This window comes from Urtica dioica, chromosome 2, assembly GCF_054948205.1.
Source record: "Urtica dioica subsp. dioica isolate 48M chromosome 2, U.dioica_male_clone48M_v1_H2, whole genome shotgun sequence".
Taxonomy (NCBI): Eukaryota; Viridiplantae; Streptophyta; class Magnoliopsida; order Rosales; family Urticaceae; genus Urtica; species Urtica dioica.
This window is the reverse complement of record NC_142757.1, coordinates 20,896,755-20,913,863: the sequence shown is the minus strand read 5'-3', so window position 1 is coordinate 20,913,863 and position 17,109 is coordinate 20,896,755.

Sequence of the window (17,109 nt, the reverse complement as noted above, 5' to 3'; positions counted from 1 at the left end):
CTACATTTCTCCTCGAGTTGAGTTCACTCCTCAAGTCGAGTAACGAGGCCACGAGTCGACAAGCTACTCCTCGTGCCGACTCTACGTTTCTCCTCGAGTTGAGTTCACTCCTCGAGTCGAGTAAAGAGCCCACGGGTCGACAAGCTACTCCTCGTGCCGACTCTACGTTTCTCCTCGAGTTGAGTTCACTCCTCGAGTCGAGTACCGATTCCACGAGTCGACAAGCTACTCCTCGTGCCGACTCTACGTTTCTCCTCGAGTTGAGTTCACTCCTCGAGTCGAGTACCGAGCACACGAGTCGACAAGCTACTCCTCGTGCCGACTCTACGTTTCTCCTCGAGTTGAGTTCACTCCTCGAGTCGAGTACCGAGCCCACGAGTCGCCAATCTACTCCTCGTGCCGACTCTACATTTCTCCTCGAGTTGAGTTCACTCCTCGAGTCGAGTACCGAGCCCACGAGTCGACAAGCTACTCCTCGTGCCGACTCTATGTTTCTCCTTGAGTTGAGTTCACTCCTCGAGTCGAGTACCGAGCCCACGAGTCGACAAGCTACTCCTCGTGCCGACTCTACATTTCTCCTCGAGTTGAGTTCACTCCTCGAGTCGAGTACCGAGTCCACGAGTCGACAAGCTACTCCTCGTGCTAACTCTACGTTTCTCCTCGAGTTGAGTTCACTCCTCGAGTCGAGTACTGAGCCCACGGGTCGACAAGCTACTCCTCGTGCCGACTCTACGTTTCTCCTCGAGTTGAGTTCACTCCTCGAGTCGAGTATCGAGTCCACGGGTCGATAAGCTATCCCTCGTGCCGAGTCTACATTTCTCCTCGAGTTGAGTTCACTCCTCGAGTCGAGTACCGAGTCCATGGGTCGATAAGCTACTCCTCATGTCGACTCTACGTTTCTCCTCGAGTTGAGTTCACCCCTCGAGTCGAGTACCGAGTCCACGAGTCGACAAGCTACTCCTCGTGCCGACTCTACGTTTCTCCTCGAGTTGAGTTCACTCCTCGAGACGAGTACCGAGCCCACGAGTCGACAAGCTACTCCTCGTGCCGACTCTACGTTTCTCCTTGAGTTGAGTTAACTCCTCGAGTCGAGTACCGAGCCCACGAGTCGACAAGCTACTCCTCGTGCCGACTCTACGTTTCTCCTCGAGTTGAGTTCACTCCTCGAGACGAGTACCGAGTCCACGAGTCGACAAGCTACTCCTCGTGCTAACTCTACGTTTCTCCTCGAGTTGAGTTCACTCCTCGAGTCGAGTACTGAGCCCACGGGTCGACAAGCTACTCCTCGTGCCGACTCTACGTTTCTCCTCGAGTTGAGTTCACTCCTCGAGTCGAGTATCGAGTCCACGGGTCGATAAGCTATCCCTCGTGCCGAGTCTACATTTCTCCTCGAGTTGAGTTCACTCCTCGAGTCTAGTACCGAGTCCACAGGTCGATAAGCTACTCCTCGTGCCGACTCTACGTTTCTCCTCGAGTTGAGTTCACTCCTCGAGTCGAGAACCGAGCCCACGAGTCGACAAGCTACTCCTCATGCCGACTCTACGTTTCTCATCGAGTTGAGTTCACTCCTCGAGTCGAGTACAGAGTCCACGGGTCGATAAGCTACTCCTCGTGCCGACTCTACATTTCTCCTCGAGTTGAGTTCACTCCTCGAGTCGAGTAACGAGGCCACGAGTCGACAAGCTACTCCTCGTGCCGACTCTACGTTTCTCCTCGAGTTGAGTTCACTCCTCGAGTCGAGTGAAGAGCCCACGGGTCGACAAGCTACTCCTCTTGCCGACTCTACGTTTCTCCTCGAGTTGAGTTCACTCCTCGAGTCGAGTACCGAGTCCACGAGTCGACAAGCTACTCCTCGTCCTGACTCTACGTTTCTCCTCGAGTTGAGTTCACTCCTCGAGTCGGGTACCGAGTCCATGGGTCGATAAGCTACTCCTCGTGCCGACTCTACATTTCTCCTCGAGTTGAGTTCACTCCTCGAGTCGAGTAACGAGGCCACGAGTCGACAAGCTACTCCTCGTGCCGACTCTACGTTTCTCCTCGAGTTGAGTTCACTCCTCGAGTCGAGTGAAGAGCCCACGGGTCGACAAGCTACTCCTCGTGCCGACTCTACGTTTCTCCTCGAGTTGAGTTCACTCCTCGATTCGAGTACCGAGTCCACGGGTCGATAAGCTACTCCTCGTGCCGACTCTACGTTTCTCCTCGAGTTGAGTTCACTCCTCGAGTCGAGTATCGAGTCCACGAGTCGACAAGCTACTCCTCGTGCCGACTCTACGTTTCTCCTCGAGTTGAGTTCACTCCTCGAGTCGAGTACCGAGCCCACGAGTCGACAAGCTACTCCTCGTGCCGACTCTACGTTTCTCCTCGAGTTGAGTTCACTCCTCGAGTCGAGTACCGAGCCCACGAGTCGCCAATCTACTCCTCGTGCCGACTCTACATTTCTCCTCGAGTTGAGTTCACTCCTCGAGTCGAGTACCGAGTCCATGGGTCGATAAGCTACTCCTCGTGCCGACTCTACGTTTCTCCTCGAGTTGAGTTCACCCCTCGAGTCGAGTACCGAGTCCACGAGTCGACAAGCTACTCCTCGTGCCGACTCTACATTTCTCCTCGAGTTGAGTTCACTCCTCGAGACGAGTACCGAGCCCACGAGTCGACAAGCTACTCCTCGTGCCGACTCTACGTTTCTCCTCGAGTTGAGTTCACTCCTCGAGTCGAGTACCGAGCCCACGAGTCGACAAGCTACTCCTCGTGCCGACTCTACGTTTCTCCTCGAGTTGAGTTCACTCCTCGAGTCGAGTACCGAGTCCACGAGTCGACAAGCTAGTCCTCGTGCTAATTCTACGTTTCTCCTCGAGCTGAGTTCACTCCTCGAGTCGAGTACTGAGCCCACGGGTCGACAAGCTACTCCTCGTGCCGACTCTACGTTTCTCCTCGAGTTGAGTTCACTCCTCGAGTCGAGTGAAGAGCCCACGGGTCGACAAGCTACTCCTCTTGCCGACTCTACGTTTCTCCTCGAGTTGAGTTCACTCCTCGAGTCGAGTACCGAGTCCACGAGTCGACAAGCTACTCCTCGTGCCGACTCTACGTTTCTCCTCGAGTTGAGTTCACTCCTCGAGTCGAGTACCGAGTCCATGGGTCGATAAGCTACTCCTCGTGCCGACTCTACGTTTCTCCTCGAGTTGAGTTCACTCCTCGAGTCGAGTAACGAGGCCACAAGTCGACAAGCTACTCCTCGTGCCGACTCTACGTTTCTCCTCGAGTTGAGGTCACTCCTCGAGTGGAGTGAAGAGCCCACGGGTCGACAAGCTACTCCTCGTGACGACTCTACGTTTCTCCTTGAGTTGAGTTCACTCCTCGAGTCGAGTACCGAGTCCACGAGTCGATAAGCTACTCCTCGTGCCGACTCTACGTTTCTCCTCGAGTCGAGTTCACTCCTCGAGTCGAGTACCGAGTCCACGAGTCGACAAGCTACTCCTCGTGCCGACTCTACGTTTCTCCTCGAGTTGAATTCACTCCTCGAGTCGAGTACCGAGTCCATGGGTCGATAAGCTACTCCTCGTGCCGACTCTATATTTCTCCTCGAGTTGAGTTCACTCCTCGAGTCGAGTAACGAGGCCACGAGTCGACAAGCTACTCCTCGTGCCGACTCTACGTTTCTCCTCGAGTTGGGTTCACTCCTCGAGTCGAGTGAAGAGCCCACGGGTCGACAAGCTACTCCTCGTGCCGACTCTACGTTTCTCCTCGAGTTGAGTTCACTCTTCGAGTCGAGTACCGAGTCCACGGGTCGATAAGCTACTCCTCGTGCCGACTCTACGTTTCTCCTCGAGTTGAGTTCACTCCGCGAGTCGAGTACCGAGTCCACGAGTCGACAAGCTACTCCTCGTGCCGACTCTCCGTTTCTCCTCGAGTTGAGTTCACTCCTCGAGTCGAGTACCGAGCCCACGAGTCGACAAGCTACTCCTCGTGCCGACTCTACGTTTCTCCTCGAGTTGAGTTCACTCCTCGAGTCGAGTACCGAGCCCACGAGTCGACAAGCTACTCCTCGTGTCGACTCTACGTTTCTCCTCGAGTTGAGTTCACTCCTCGAGTCGAGTACCGAGCCCATGGGTCGATAAGCTACTCCTCGTGCCGACTCTACATTTCTCCTCGAGTTGAGTTCACTCCTCAAGTCGAGTAACGAGACCACGAGTCGACAAGCTACTCCTCGTGCCGACTCTACGTTTCTCCTCGAGTTGAGTTCACTCCTCGAGTCGAGTGAAGAGCCCACGGGTCGACAAGCTACTCCTCGTGCCGACTCTACGTTTCTCCTCGAGTTGAGTTCACTCCTCGAGTCGAGTACCGAGTCCACGGGTCGATAAGCTACTCCTCGTGCCGACTCTACGTTTCTCCTCGAGTTGAGTGCACTCCTCGAGTCGAGTACCGAGTCCACGTGTCGACAAGCTACTCCTCGTGCCGACTCTACATTTCTCCTCGAGTTGAGTTCACTCCTCGAGTCGAGTACCGAGCCCACGAGTCGACAAGCTACTCCTCGTGTCGACTCTACGTTTCTCCTCGAGTTGAGTTCACTCCTCGAGTCGAGTACCGAGCCCACGAGTCGCCAATCTACTCCTCGTGCCGACTCTACATTTCTCCTCGAGTTGAGTTCACTCCTCGAGTCGAGTACCGAGTCCATGGGTCGATAAGCTACTCCTCGTGCCGAGTCTACATTTCTCCTCGAGTTGAGTTCACTCCTCAAGTCGAGTAACGAGGCCACGAGTCGACAAGCTACTCCTCGTGCCGACTCTACGTTTCTCCTCGAGTTGAGTTCACTCCTCGAGTCGAGTGAAGAGCCCACGGGTCGACAAGCTACTCCTCGTGCCGACTCTACGTTTCTCCTCGAGTTGAGTTCACTCCTCGAGTCGAGTACCGAGTCCACGGGTCGATAAGCTACTCCTCGTGCCGACTCTACGTTTCTCCTCGAGTTGAGTGCACTCCTCGAGTCGAGTACCGAGTCCACGAGTCGACAAGCTACTCCTCGTGCTGACTCTACATTTCTCCTCGAGTTGAGTTCACTCCTCAAGTCGAGTACCGAGCCCACGAGTCGACAAGCTACTCCTCGTGTCGACTCTACGTTTCTCCTCGAGTCGAGTACCGAGCCCACGAGTCGCCAATCTACTCCTCGTGCCGACTCTAAATTTCTCCTCGAGTTGAGTTCACTCCTCGAGTCGAGTACCGAGTCCATGGGTCGATAAGCTACTCCTCGTGCCGACTCTACGTTTCTCCTCGAGTTGAGTTCACCCCTCGAGTCGAGTACCGAGTCCACGAGTCGACAAGCTACTCCTCGTTCCGACTCTACGTTTCTCCTCGAGTTGAGTTCACTCCTCGAGACGAGTACCGAGCCCACGAGTCGACAAGCTACTCCTCGTGCCGACTCTACGTTTCTCGTCGAGTTGAGTTCACTCCTCGAGTCGAGTACCGAGCCCACGAGTCGACAAGCTACTCCTCGTGCCGACTCTATGTTTCTCCTCGAGTTGAGTTCACTCCTCGAGTCGAGTACCGAGTCCACGAGTCGACAAGCTACTCCTCATGCTAACTCTACGTTTCTCCTCGAGTTGAGTTCACTCCTCGAGTCGAGTACTGAGCCCACGGGTCGACAAGCTACTCCTCGTGCCGACTCTACGTTTCTCCTCGAGTTGAGTTCACTCCTCGAGTCGAGTATCGAGTCCACGGGTCGATAAGCTATCCCTCGTGCCGAGTCTACATTTCTCGTCGAGTTGAGTTCACTCCTCGAGTCGAGTACCGAGTCCATGGGTCGATAAGCTACTCCTCGTGCCGACTCTACGTTTCTCCTCGAGTTGAGTTCACCCCTCGAGTCGAGTACCGAGTCCACGAGTCGACAAGCTACTCCTCGTGCCGACTCTACGTTTCTCGTCGAGTTGAGTTTACCCCTCGAGTCGAGTACCGAGTCCACGAGTCGACAAGCTACTCCTCGTGCCGACTCTACGTTTCTCCTCGAGTTGAGTTCACTCCTAGAGACGAGTACCGAGCCCACGAGTCGACAAGCTACTCCTCGTGCCGACTCTACGTTTCTCTTCGAGTTGAGTTCACTCCTCGAGTCGAGTACCGAGCCCACGAGTCGACAAGCTACTCCTCGTGCCGACTCTACGTTTCTCCTCGAGTTGAGTTCACTCCTCGAGTCGAGTACCGAGTCCACGAGTCGACAAGCTACTCCTCGTGCTAACTCTACGTTTCTCCTCGAGTTGAGTTCACTCCTCGAGTCGAGTACAGAGCCCACGGGTCGACAAGCTACTCCTCGTGCCGACTCTACGTTTCTCCTCGAGTTGAGTTCACTCCTCGAGTCGAGTGAAGAGCCCACGGGTCGACAAGCTACTCCTCCTGCCAACTCTACGTTTCTCCTCGAGTTGAGTTCACTCCTCGAGTCGAGTACCGAGTCCACGAGTCGACAAGCTACTCCTCGTGCCGACTCTACGTTTCTCCTCGAGTTGAGTTCACTCCTCGAGTCGAGTACCGAGTCCATGGGTCGATAAGCTACTCCTCGTGCCGACTCTATGTTTCTCCTCGAGTTGAGTTCACTCCTCGAGTCGAGTAACGAGGCCACAAGTCGACAAGCTACTCCTCGTGCCGACTCTACGTTTCTCCTCGAGTTGAGGTCACTCCTCGAGTCGAGTGAAGAGCCCACGGGTCGACAAGCTACTCCTCGTGACGACTCTACGTTTCTCCTCGAGTTGAGTTCACTCCTCGAGTCGAGTACCGAGTCCACGGGTCGATAAGCTACTCCTCGTGCCGACTCTACGTTTCTCCTCGAGTCGAGTTCACTCCTCGAGTCGAGTACCGAGTCCACGAGTCGACAAGCTACTCCTCGTGCCGACTCTACGTTTCTCCTCGAGTTGCATTCAATCCTCGAGTCGAGTACCGAGTCCATGGGTCGATAAGCTACTCCTCGTGCCGACTCTATATTTCTCCTCGAGTTGAGTTCACTCCTCGAGTCGAGTAACGAGGCCACGAGTCGACAAGCTACTCCTCGTGCCGACTCTACGTTTCTCCTCGAGTTGAGTTCACTCCTCGAGTCGAGTGAAAAGCCCACGGGTCGACAAGCTACTCCTCGTGCCGACTCTACGTTTCTCCTCGAGTTGAGTTCACTCTTCGAGTCGAGTACCGAGTCCACGGGTCGATAAGCTACTCCTCGTGCCGACTCTACGTTTCTCCTCGAGTTGAGTTCACTCCGCGAGTCGAGTACCGAGTCCACGAGTCGACAAGCTACTCCTCGTGCCGACTCTACGTTTCTCCTCGAGTTGAGTTCACTCCTCGAGTCGAGTACCGAGCCCACGAGTCGACAAGCTACTCCTCGTGCCGACTCTACGTTTCTCCTCGAGTTGAGTTCACTCCTCGAGTCGAGTACCGAGCCCACGAGTCGCCAATCTACTCCTCGTGCCGACTCTACATTTCTCCTCGAGTTGAGTTCACTCCTCGAGTCGAGTACCGAGTCCATGGGTCGATAAGCTACTCCTCGTGCCGACTCTACATTTCTCCTCGAGTTGAGTTCACTCCTCAAGTCGAGTAACGAGGCGACGAGTCGACAAGCTACTCCTCGTGCCGACTCTACGTTTCTCCTCGAGTTGAGTTCACTCCTCGAGTCGAGTACCGAGCCCACGGGTCGACAAGCTACTCCTCGTGCCGACTCTACGTTTCTGCTCGAGTTGAGTTCACTCCTCGAGTCGAGTACCGAGTCCACGGGTCGATAAGCTACTCCTCGTGCCGACTCTACGTTTCTCCTCGAGTTGAGTGCACTCCTCGAGTCGAGTACCGAGTCCACGAGTCGACAAGCTACTCCTCGTGCCGACTCTACATTTCTCCTCGAGTTGAGTTCACTCCTCGAGTCGAGTACCGAACCCACGAGTCGACAAGCTACTCCTCGTGTCGACTCTACGTTTCTCCTCGAGTTGAGTTCACTCCTCGAGTCGAGTACCGAGCCCACGAGTCTCCAATCTACTCCTCGTGCCGACTCTACATTTCTCCTCGAGTTGAGTTCACTCCTCGAGTCGAGTACCGAGTCCATGGGTCGATAAGCTACTCCTCGTGCCGACTCTACGTTTCTCCTCGAGTTGAGTTCACTCCTCGAGTCGAGTACCGAGTCCACGAGTCGACAAGCTACTCCTCGTGCTAACTCTACGTTTCTCCTCGAGTTGAGTTCACTCCTCGAGTCGAGTACTGAGCCCACGGGTCGACAAGCTACTCCTCGTGCCGACTCTACGTTTCTCCTCGAGTTGAGTTCACTCCTCGAGTCGAGTATCGAGTCCACGGGTCGATAAGCTATCCCTCGTGCCGAGTCTACATTTCTCCTCGAGTTGAGTTCACTCCTCGAGTCGAGTACCGAGTCCATGGGTCGATAAGCTACTCCTCGTGCCGACACTACGTTTCTCCTCGAGTTGAGTTCACCCCTCGAGTCTAGTACCGAGTCCACGAGTCGACAAGCTACTCCTCGTGCCGACTCTACGTTTCTCCTCGAGTTGAGTTCACCCCTCGAGTCGAGTACCGAGTCCACGAGTCGACAAGCTACTCCTCGTGCCGACTCTACGTTTCTCCTCGAGTTGAGTTCACTCCTCGAGACGAGTACCGAGCCCACGAGTCGACAAGCTACTCCTCGTGCCGACTCTACATTTCTCCTCGAGTTGAGTTCACTCCTCGAGTCGAGTACCGAGCCCACGAGTCGACAAGCTACTCCTCGTGCCGACTCTACGTTTCTCCTCGAGTTGAGTTCACTCCTCGAGTCGAGTACCGAGCCCACGAGTCGCCAATCTACTCCTCGTGCCGACTCTACATTTCTCCTCGAGTTGAGTTCACTCCTCGAGTCGAGTACCGAGTCCATGGGTCGATAAGCTACTCCTCGTGCCGACTCTACGTTTCTCCTCGAGTTGAGTTCACTCCTCGAGTCGAGTACCGAGTCCACGAGTCGACAAGCTACTCCTCGTGCTAACTCTACGTTTCTCCTCGAGTTGAGTTCACTCCTCGAGTCGAGTACTGAGCCCACGGGTCGACAAGCTACTCCTCGTGCCGACTCTACGTTTCTCCTCGAGTTGAGTTCACTCCTCGAGTCGAGTATCGAGTCCACGGGTCGATAAGCTATCCCTCGTGCCGAGTCTACATTTCTCCTCGAGTTGAGTTCACTCCTCGAGTCGAGTACCGAGTCCATGGGTCGATAAGCTACTCCTCGTGCCGACACTACGTTTCTCCTCGAGTTGAGTTCACCCCTCGAGTCTAGTACCGAGTCCACGAGTCGACAAGCTACTCCTCGTGCCGACTCTACGTTTCTCCTCGAGTTGAGTTCACCCCTCGAGTCGAGTACCGAGTCCACGAGTCGACAAGCTACTCCTCGTGCCGACTCTACGTTTCTCCTCGAGTTGAGTTCACTCCTCGAGACGAGTACCGAGCCCACGAGTCGACAAGCTACTCCTCGTGCCGACTCTACATTTCTCCTCGAGTTGAGTTCACTCCTCGAGTCGAGTACCGAGCCCACGAGTCGACAAGCTACTCCTCGTGCCGACTCTACGTTTCTCCTCGAGTTGAGTTCACTCCTCGAGTCGAGTACCGAGCCCACGAGTCGCCAATCTACTCCTCGTGCCGACTCTACATTTCTCCTCGAGTTGAGTTCACTCCTCGAGTCGAGTACCGAGTCCATGGGTCGATAAGCTACTCCTCGTGCCGACTCTACGTTTCTCCTCGAGTTGAGTTCACTCCTCGAGTCGAGTACCGAGTCCATGGGTCGATAAGCTACTCCTCGTGCCGACTCTATGTTTCTCCTCGAGTTGAGTTCACTCCTCGAGTCGAGTAACGAGGCCACAAGTCGACAAGCTACTCCTCGTGCCGACTCTACGTTTCTCCTCGAGTTGAGGTCACTCCTCGAGTCGAGTGAAGAGCCCACGGGTCGACAAGCTACTCCTCGTGACGACTCTACGTTTCTCCTCGAGTTGAGTTCACTCCTCGAGTCGAGTACCGAGTCCACGGGTCGATAAGCTACTCCTCGTGCCGACTCTACGTTTCTCCTCGAGTCGAGTTCACTCCTCGAGTCGAGTACCGAGTCCACGAGTCGACAAGCTACTCCTCGTGCCGACTCTACGTTTCTCCTCGAGTTGCATTCAATCCTCGAGTCGAGTACCGAGTCCATGGGTCGATAAGCTACTCCTCGTGCCGACTCTATATTTCTCCTCGAGTTGAGTTCACTCCTCGAGTCGAGTAACGAGGCCACGAGTCGACAAGCTACTCCTCGTGCCGACTCTACGTTTCTCCTCGAGTTGAGTTCACTCCTCGAGTCGAGTGAAAAGCCCACGGGTCGACAAGCTACTCCTCGTGCCGACTCTACGTTTCTCCTCGAGTTGAGTTCACTCTTCGAGTCGAGTACCGAGTCCACGGGTCGATAAGCTACTCCTCGTGCCGACTCTACGTTTCTCCTCGAGTTGAGTTCACTCCGCGAGTCGAGTACCGAGTCCACGAGTCGACAAGCTACTCCTCGTGCCGACTCTACGTTTCTCCTCGAGTTGAGTTCACTCCTCGAGTCGAGTACCGAGCCCACGAGTCGACAAGCTACTCCTCGTGCCGACTCTACGTTTCTCCTCGAGTTGAGTTCACTCCTCGAGTCGAGTACCGAGCCCACGAGTCGCCAATCTACTCCTCGTGCCGACTCTACATTTCTCCTCGAGTTGAGTTCACTCCTCGAGTCGAGTACCGAGTCCATGGGTCGATAAGCTACTCCTCGTGCCGACTCTACATTTCTCCTCGAGTTGAGTTCACTCCTCAAGTCGAGTAACGAGGCGACGAGTCGACAAGCTACTCCTCGTGCCGACTCTACGTTTCTCCTCGAGTTGAGTTCACTCCTCGAGTCGAGTACCGAGCCCACGGGTCGACAAGCTACTCCTCGTGCCGACTCTACGTTTCTGCTCGAGTTGAGTTCACTCCTCGAGTCGAGTACCGAGTCCACGGGTCGATAAGCTACTCCTCGTGCCGACTCTACGTTTCTCCTCGAGTTGAGTGCACTCCTCGAGTCGAGTACCGAGTCCACGAGTCGACAAGCTACTCCTCGTGCCGACTCTACATTTCTCCTCGAGTTGAGTTCACTCCTCGAGTCGAGTACCGAACCCACGAGTCGACAAGCTACTCCTCGTGTCGACTCTACGTTTCTCCTCGAGTTGAGTTCACTCCTCGAGTCGAGTACCGAGCCCACGAGTCTCCAATCTACTCCTCGTGCCGACTCTACATTTCTCCTCGAGTTGAGTTCACTCCTCGAGTCGAGTACCGAGTCCATGGGTCGATAAGCTACTCCTCGTGCCGACTCTACGTTTCTCCTCGAGTTGAGTTCACTCCTCGAGTCGAGTACCGAGTCCACGAGTCGACAAGCTACTCCTCGTGCTAACTCTACGTTTCTCCTCGAGTTGAGTTCACTCCTCGAGTCGAGTACTGAGCCCACGGGTCGACAAGCTACTCCTCGTGCCGACTCTACGTTTCTCCTCGAGTTGAGTTCACTCCTCGAGTCGAGTATCGAGTCCACGGGTCGATAAGCTATCCCTCGTGCCGAGTCTACATTTCTCCTCGAGTTGAGTTCACTCCTCGAGTCGAGTACCGAGTCCATGGGTCGATAAGCTACTCCTCGTGCCGACACTACGTTTCTCCTCGAGTTGAGTTCACCCCTCGAGTCTAGTACCGAGTCCACGAGTCGACAAGCTACTCCTCGTGCCGACTCTACGTTTCTCCTCGAGTTGAGTTCACCCCTCGAGTCGAGTACCGAGTCCACGAGTCGACAAGCTACTCCTCGTGCCGACTCTACGTTTCTCCTCGAGTTGAGTTCACTCCTCGAGACGAGTACCGAGCCCACGAGTCGACAAGCTACTCCTCGTGCCGACTCTACATTTCTCCTCGAGTTGAGTTCACTCCTCGAGTCGAGTACCGAGCCCACGAGTCGACAAGCTACTCCTCGTGCCGACTCTACGTTTCTCCTCGAGTTGAGTTCACTCCTCGAGTCGAGTACCGAGCCCACGAGTCGCCAATCTACTCCTCGTGCCGACTCTACATTTCTCCTCGAGTTGAGTTCACTCCTCGAGTCGAGTACCGAGTCCATGGGTCGATAAGCTACTCCTCGTGCCGACTCTACGTTTCTCCTCGAGTTGAGTTCACTCCTCGAGTCGAGTACCGAGTCCACGAGTCGACAAGCTACTCCTCGTGCTAACTCTACGTTTCTCCTCGAGTTGAGTTCACTCCTCGAGTCGAGTACTGAGCCCACGGGTCGACAAGCTACTCCTCGTGCCGACTCTACGTTTCTCCTCGAGTTGAGTTCACTCCTCGAGTCGAGTATCGAGTCCACGGGTCGATAAGCTATCCCTCGTGCCGAGTCTACATTTCTCCTCGAGTTGAGTTCACTCCTCGAGTCGAGTACCGAGTCCATGGGTCGATAAGCTACTCCTCGTGCCGACACTACGTTTCTCCTCGAGTTGAGTTCACCCCTCGAGTCGAGTACCGAGTCCACGAGTCGACAAGCTACTCCTCGTGCCGACTCTACGTTTCTCCTCGAGTTGAGTTCACTCCTCGAGACGAGTACCGAGCCCACGAGTCGACAAGCTACTCCTCGTGCCGACTCTACGTTTCTCCTCGAGTTGAGTTCACTCCTCGAGTCGAGTACCGAGCCCACGAGTCGACAAGCTACTCCTCGTGCCGACTCTACGTTTCTCCTCGAGTTGAGTTCACTCCTCGAGTCGAGTACCGAGTCCACGAGTCGACAAGCTACTCCTCGTGCTAACTCTACGTTTCTCCTCGAGTTGAGTTCACTCCTCGAGTCGAGTACTGAGCCCACGGGTCGACAAGCTACTCCTCGTGCCGACTCTACGTTTCTCCTCGAGTTGAGTTCACTCCTCGAGTCGAGTGAAGAGCCCACGGGTCGACAAGCTACTCCTCTTGCCGACTCTACGTTTCTCCTCGAGTTGAGTTCACTCCTCGAGTCGAGTACCGAGTCCACGAGTCGACAAGCTACTCCTCGTGCCGACTCTACGTTTCTCCTCGAGTTGAGTTCACTCCTCGAGTCGAGTAACGAGGCCACGGGTCGATAAGCTACTCCTCGTGCCGACTCTACGTTTCTCCTCGAGTTGAGGTCACTCCTCGAGTCGAGTGAAGAGCCCACGGGTCGACAAGCTACTCCTTGTGACGACTCTACGTTTCTCCTCGAGTTGAGTTCACTCCTCGAGTCGAGTACCGAGTCCACGGGTCGATAAGCTACTCCTCGTGCCGACTTTACGTTTCTCCTCGAGTTGAGTTCACTCCTCGAGTCGAGTACCGAGCCCACGAGTCGACAAGCTACTCCTCGTGCCGACTCTACGTTTCTCCTCGAGTTGAGTTCACTCCTCGAGTCGAGTACCGAGCCCACGAGTCGACAAGCTACTCCTCGTGCCGACTCTACGTTTCTCCTCGAGTTGAGTTCACTCCTCGAGTCGAGTACCGAGTCCACGAGTCGACAAGCTACTCCTCGTGCTAACTCTACGTTTCTCCTCGAGTTGAGTTCACTCCTCGAGTCGAGTACTGAGCCCACGGGTCGACAAGCTACTCCTCGTGCCGACTCTACGTTTCTCCTCGAGTTGAGTTCACTCCTCGAGTCGAGTGAAGAGCCCACGGGTCGACAAGCTACTCCTCTTGCCGACTCTACGTTTCTCCTCGAGTTGAGTTCACTCCTCGAGTCGAGTACCGAGTCCACGAGTCGACAAGCTACTCCTCGTGCCGACTCTACGTTTCTCCTCGAGTTGAGTTCACTCCTCGAGTCGAGTAACGAGGCCACGGGTCGATAAGCTACTCCTCGTGCCGACTCTACGTTTCTCCTCGAGTTGAGGTCACTCCTCGAGTCGAGTGAAGAGCCCACGGGTCGACAAGCTACTCCTTGTGACGACTCTACGTTTCTCCTCGAGTTGAGTTCACTCCTCGAGTCGAGTACCGAGTCCACGGGTCGATAAGCTACTCCTCGTGCCGACTTTACGTTTCTCCTCGAGTTGAGTTCACTCCTCGAGTCGAGTACCGAGCCCACGAGTCGACAAGCTACTCCTCGTGCCGACTCTACGTTTCTCCTCGAGTTGAGTTCACTCCTCGAGTCGAGTTCCGAGCCCACGAGTCGACAAGCTACTCCTCGTGCCGACTCTACGTTTCTCCTCGAGTTGAGTTCACTCCTCGAGTCGAGTACCGAGTCCACGAGTCGTCAAGCTACTCCTCGTGCTAACTCTACGTTTCTCCTCGAGTTGAGTTCACTCCTCGAGTCGAGTACTGAGCCCACGGGTCGACAAGCTACTCCTCGTGCCGACTCTACGTTTCTCCTCGAATTGAGTTCACTCCTCGAGTCGAGTACCGAGTCCACGAGTCGACAAGCTACTCCTCGTGCCGACTCTACGTTTCTCCTCGAATTGAATTCACTCCTCGAGTCGAGTACCGAGTCCATGGGTCGATAAGCTACTCCTCGTGCCGACTCTATATTTCTCCTCGAGTTGAGTTCACTCCTCGAGTCGAGTAGCGAGGCCACGAGTCGACAAGCTACTCCTCGTGCCGACTCTACGTTTCTCCTCGAGTTGAGTTCACTCCTCGAGTCGAGTGAAGAGCCCACGGGTCGACAAGCTACTCCTCGTGCCGACTCTACGTTTCTCCTCGAGTTGAGTTCACTCTTCGAGTCGAGTACCGAGTCCACGGGTCGATAAGCTACTCCTCGTGCCGACTCTACGTTTCTCCTCGAGTTGAGTTCACTCCTCGAGTCGAGTACCGAGCCCACGAGTCGACAAGCTACTCCTCGTGCCGACTCTACGTTTTTCCTCGAGTTGAGTTCACTCCTCGAGTCGAGTTCCGAGCCCACGACTTGACAAGCTACTCCTCGTGCCGACTCTACGTTTCTCCTCGAGTTGAGTTCACTCCTCGAGTCGAGTACCGAGCCCACGAGTCGTCAAGCTACTCCTCGTGCTAACTCTACGTTTCTCCTCGAGTTGAGTTCACTCCTCGAGTCGAGTACCGAGTCCACGAGTCGACAAGCTACTCCTCGTGCTAACTCTACGTTTCTCCTCGAGTTGAGTTCACTCCTCGAGTCGAGTACTGAGCCCACGGGTCGACAAGCTACTCCTCGTGCCGACTCTATGTTTCTCCTCGAGTTGAGTTCACTCCTCGAGTCGAGTGAAGAGCCCACGGGTCGACAAGCTACTCCTCTTGCCGACTCTACGTTTCTCCTCGAGTTGAGTTCACTCCTCGAGTCGAGTACCGAGTCCACGAGTCGACAAGCTACTCCTCGTGCCGACTCTACGTTTCTCCTCGAGTTGAGTTCACTCCTCGAGTCGAGTACCGAGTCCATGGGTCGATAAGCTACTCCTCGTGCCGACTCTACGTTTCTCCTCGAGTTGAGTTCACTCCTCGAGTCGAGTAACGAGGCCACAAGTCGACAAGCTACTCCTCGTGCCGACTCTACGTTTCTCCTCGAGTTGAGGTCACTCCTCGAGTCGAGTACCGAGCCCACGAGTCGACAAGCTACTCCTCGTGCCGACTCTACGTTTCTCCTCGAGTTGAGTTCACTCCTCGAGACGAGTACCGAGCCCACGAGTCGACAAGCTACTCCTCGTGCCGACTCTACGTTTCTCCTCGAGTTGAGTTCACTCCTCGAGTCGAGTACCGAGCCCACGAGTCGACAAGCTACTCCTCGTGCCGACTCTACGTTTCTCCTCGAGTTGAGTTCACTCCTCGAGTCGAGTACCGAGTCCACGAGTCGACAAGCTACTCCTCGTGCTAACTCTACGTTTCTCCTCGAGTTGAGTTCACTCCTCGAGTCGAGTACTGAGCCCACGGGTCGACAAGCTACTCCTCGTGCCGACTCTACGTTTCTCCTCGAGTTGAGTTCACTCCTCGAGTCGAGTGAAGAGCCCACGGGTCGACAAGCTACTCCTCTTGCCGACTCTACGTTTCTCCTCGAGTTGAGTTCACTCCTCGAGTCGAGTACCGAGTCCACGAGTCGACAAGCTACTCCTCGTGCCGACTCTACGTTTCTCCTCGAGTTGAGTTCACTCCTCGAGTCGAGTAACGAGGCCACGGGTCGATAAGCTACTCCTCGTGCCGACTCTACGTTTCTCCTCGAGTTGAGGTCACTCCTCGAGTCGAGTGAAGAGCCCACGGGTCGACAAGCTACTCCTTGTGACGACTCTACGTTTCTCCTCGAGTTGAGTTCACTCCTCGAGTCGAGTACCGAGTCCACGGGTCGATAAGCTACTCCTCGTGCCGACTTTACGTTTCTCCTCGAGTTGAGTTCACTCCTCGAGTCGAGTACCGAGCCCACGAGTCGACAAGCTACTCCTCGTGCCGACTCTACGTTTCTCCTCGAGTTGAGTTCACTCCTCGAGTCGAGTTCCGAGCCCACGAGTCGACAAGCTACTCCTCGTGCCGACTCTACGTTTCTCCTCGAGTTGAGTTCACTCCTCGAGTTGAGTACCGAGTCCACGAGTCGACAAGCTACTCCTCGTGCTAACTCTACGTTTCTCCTCGAGTTGAGTTCACTCCTCGAGTCGAGTACTGAGCCCACGGGTCGACAAGCTACTCCTCGTGCCGACTCTACGTTTCTCCTCGAATTGAGTTCACTCCTCGAGTCGAGTACCGAGTCCACGAGTCGACAAGCTACTCCTCGTGCCGACTCTACGTTTCTCCTCGAATTGAATTCACTCCTCGAGTCGAGTACCGAGTCCATGGGTCGATAAGCTACTCCTCGTGCCGACTCTATATTTCTCCTCGAGTTGAGTTCACTCCTCGAGTCGAGTAGCGAGGCCACGAGTCGACAAGCTACTCCTCGTGCCGACTCTACGTTTCTCCTCGAGTTGAGTTCACTCCTCGAGTCGAGTGAAGAGCCCACGGGTCGACAAGCTACTCCTCGTGCCGACTCTACGTTTCTCCTCGAGTTGAGTTCACTCTTCGAGTCGAGTACCGAGTCCACGGGTCGATAAGCTACTCCTCGTGCCGACTCTACGTTTCTCCTCGAGTTGAGTTCACTCCTCGAGTCGAGTACCGAGCCCACGAGTCGACAAGCTACTCCTCGTGCCGACTCTACGTTTTTCCTCGAGTTGAGTTCACTCCTCGAGT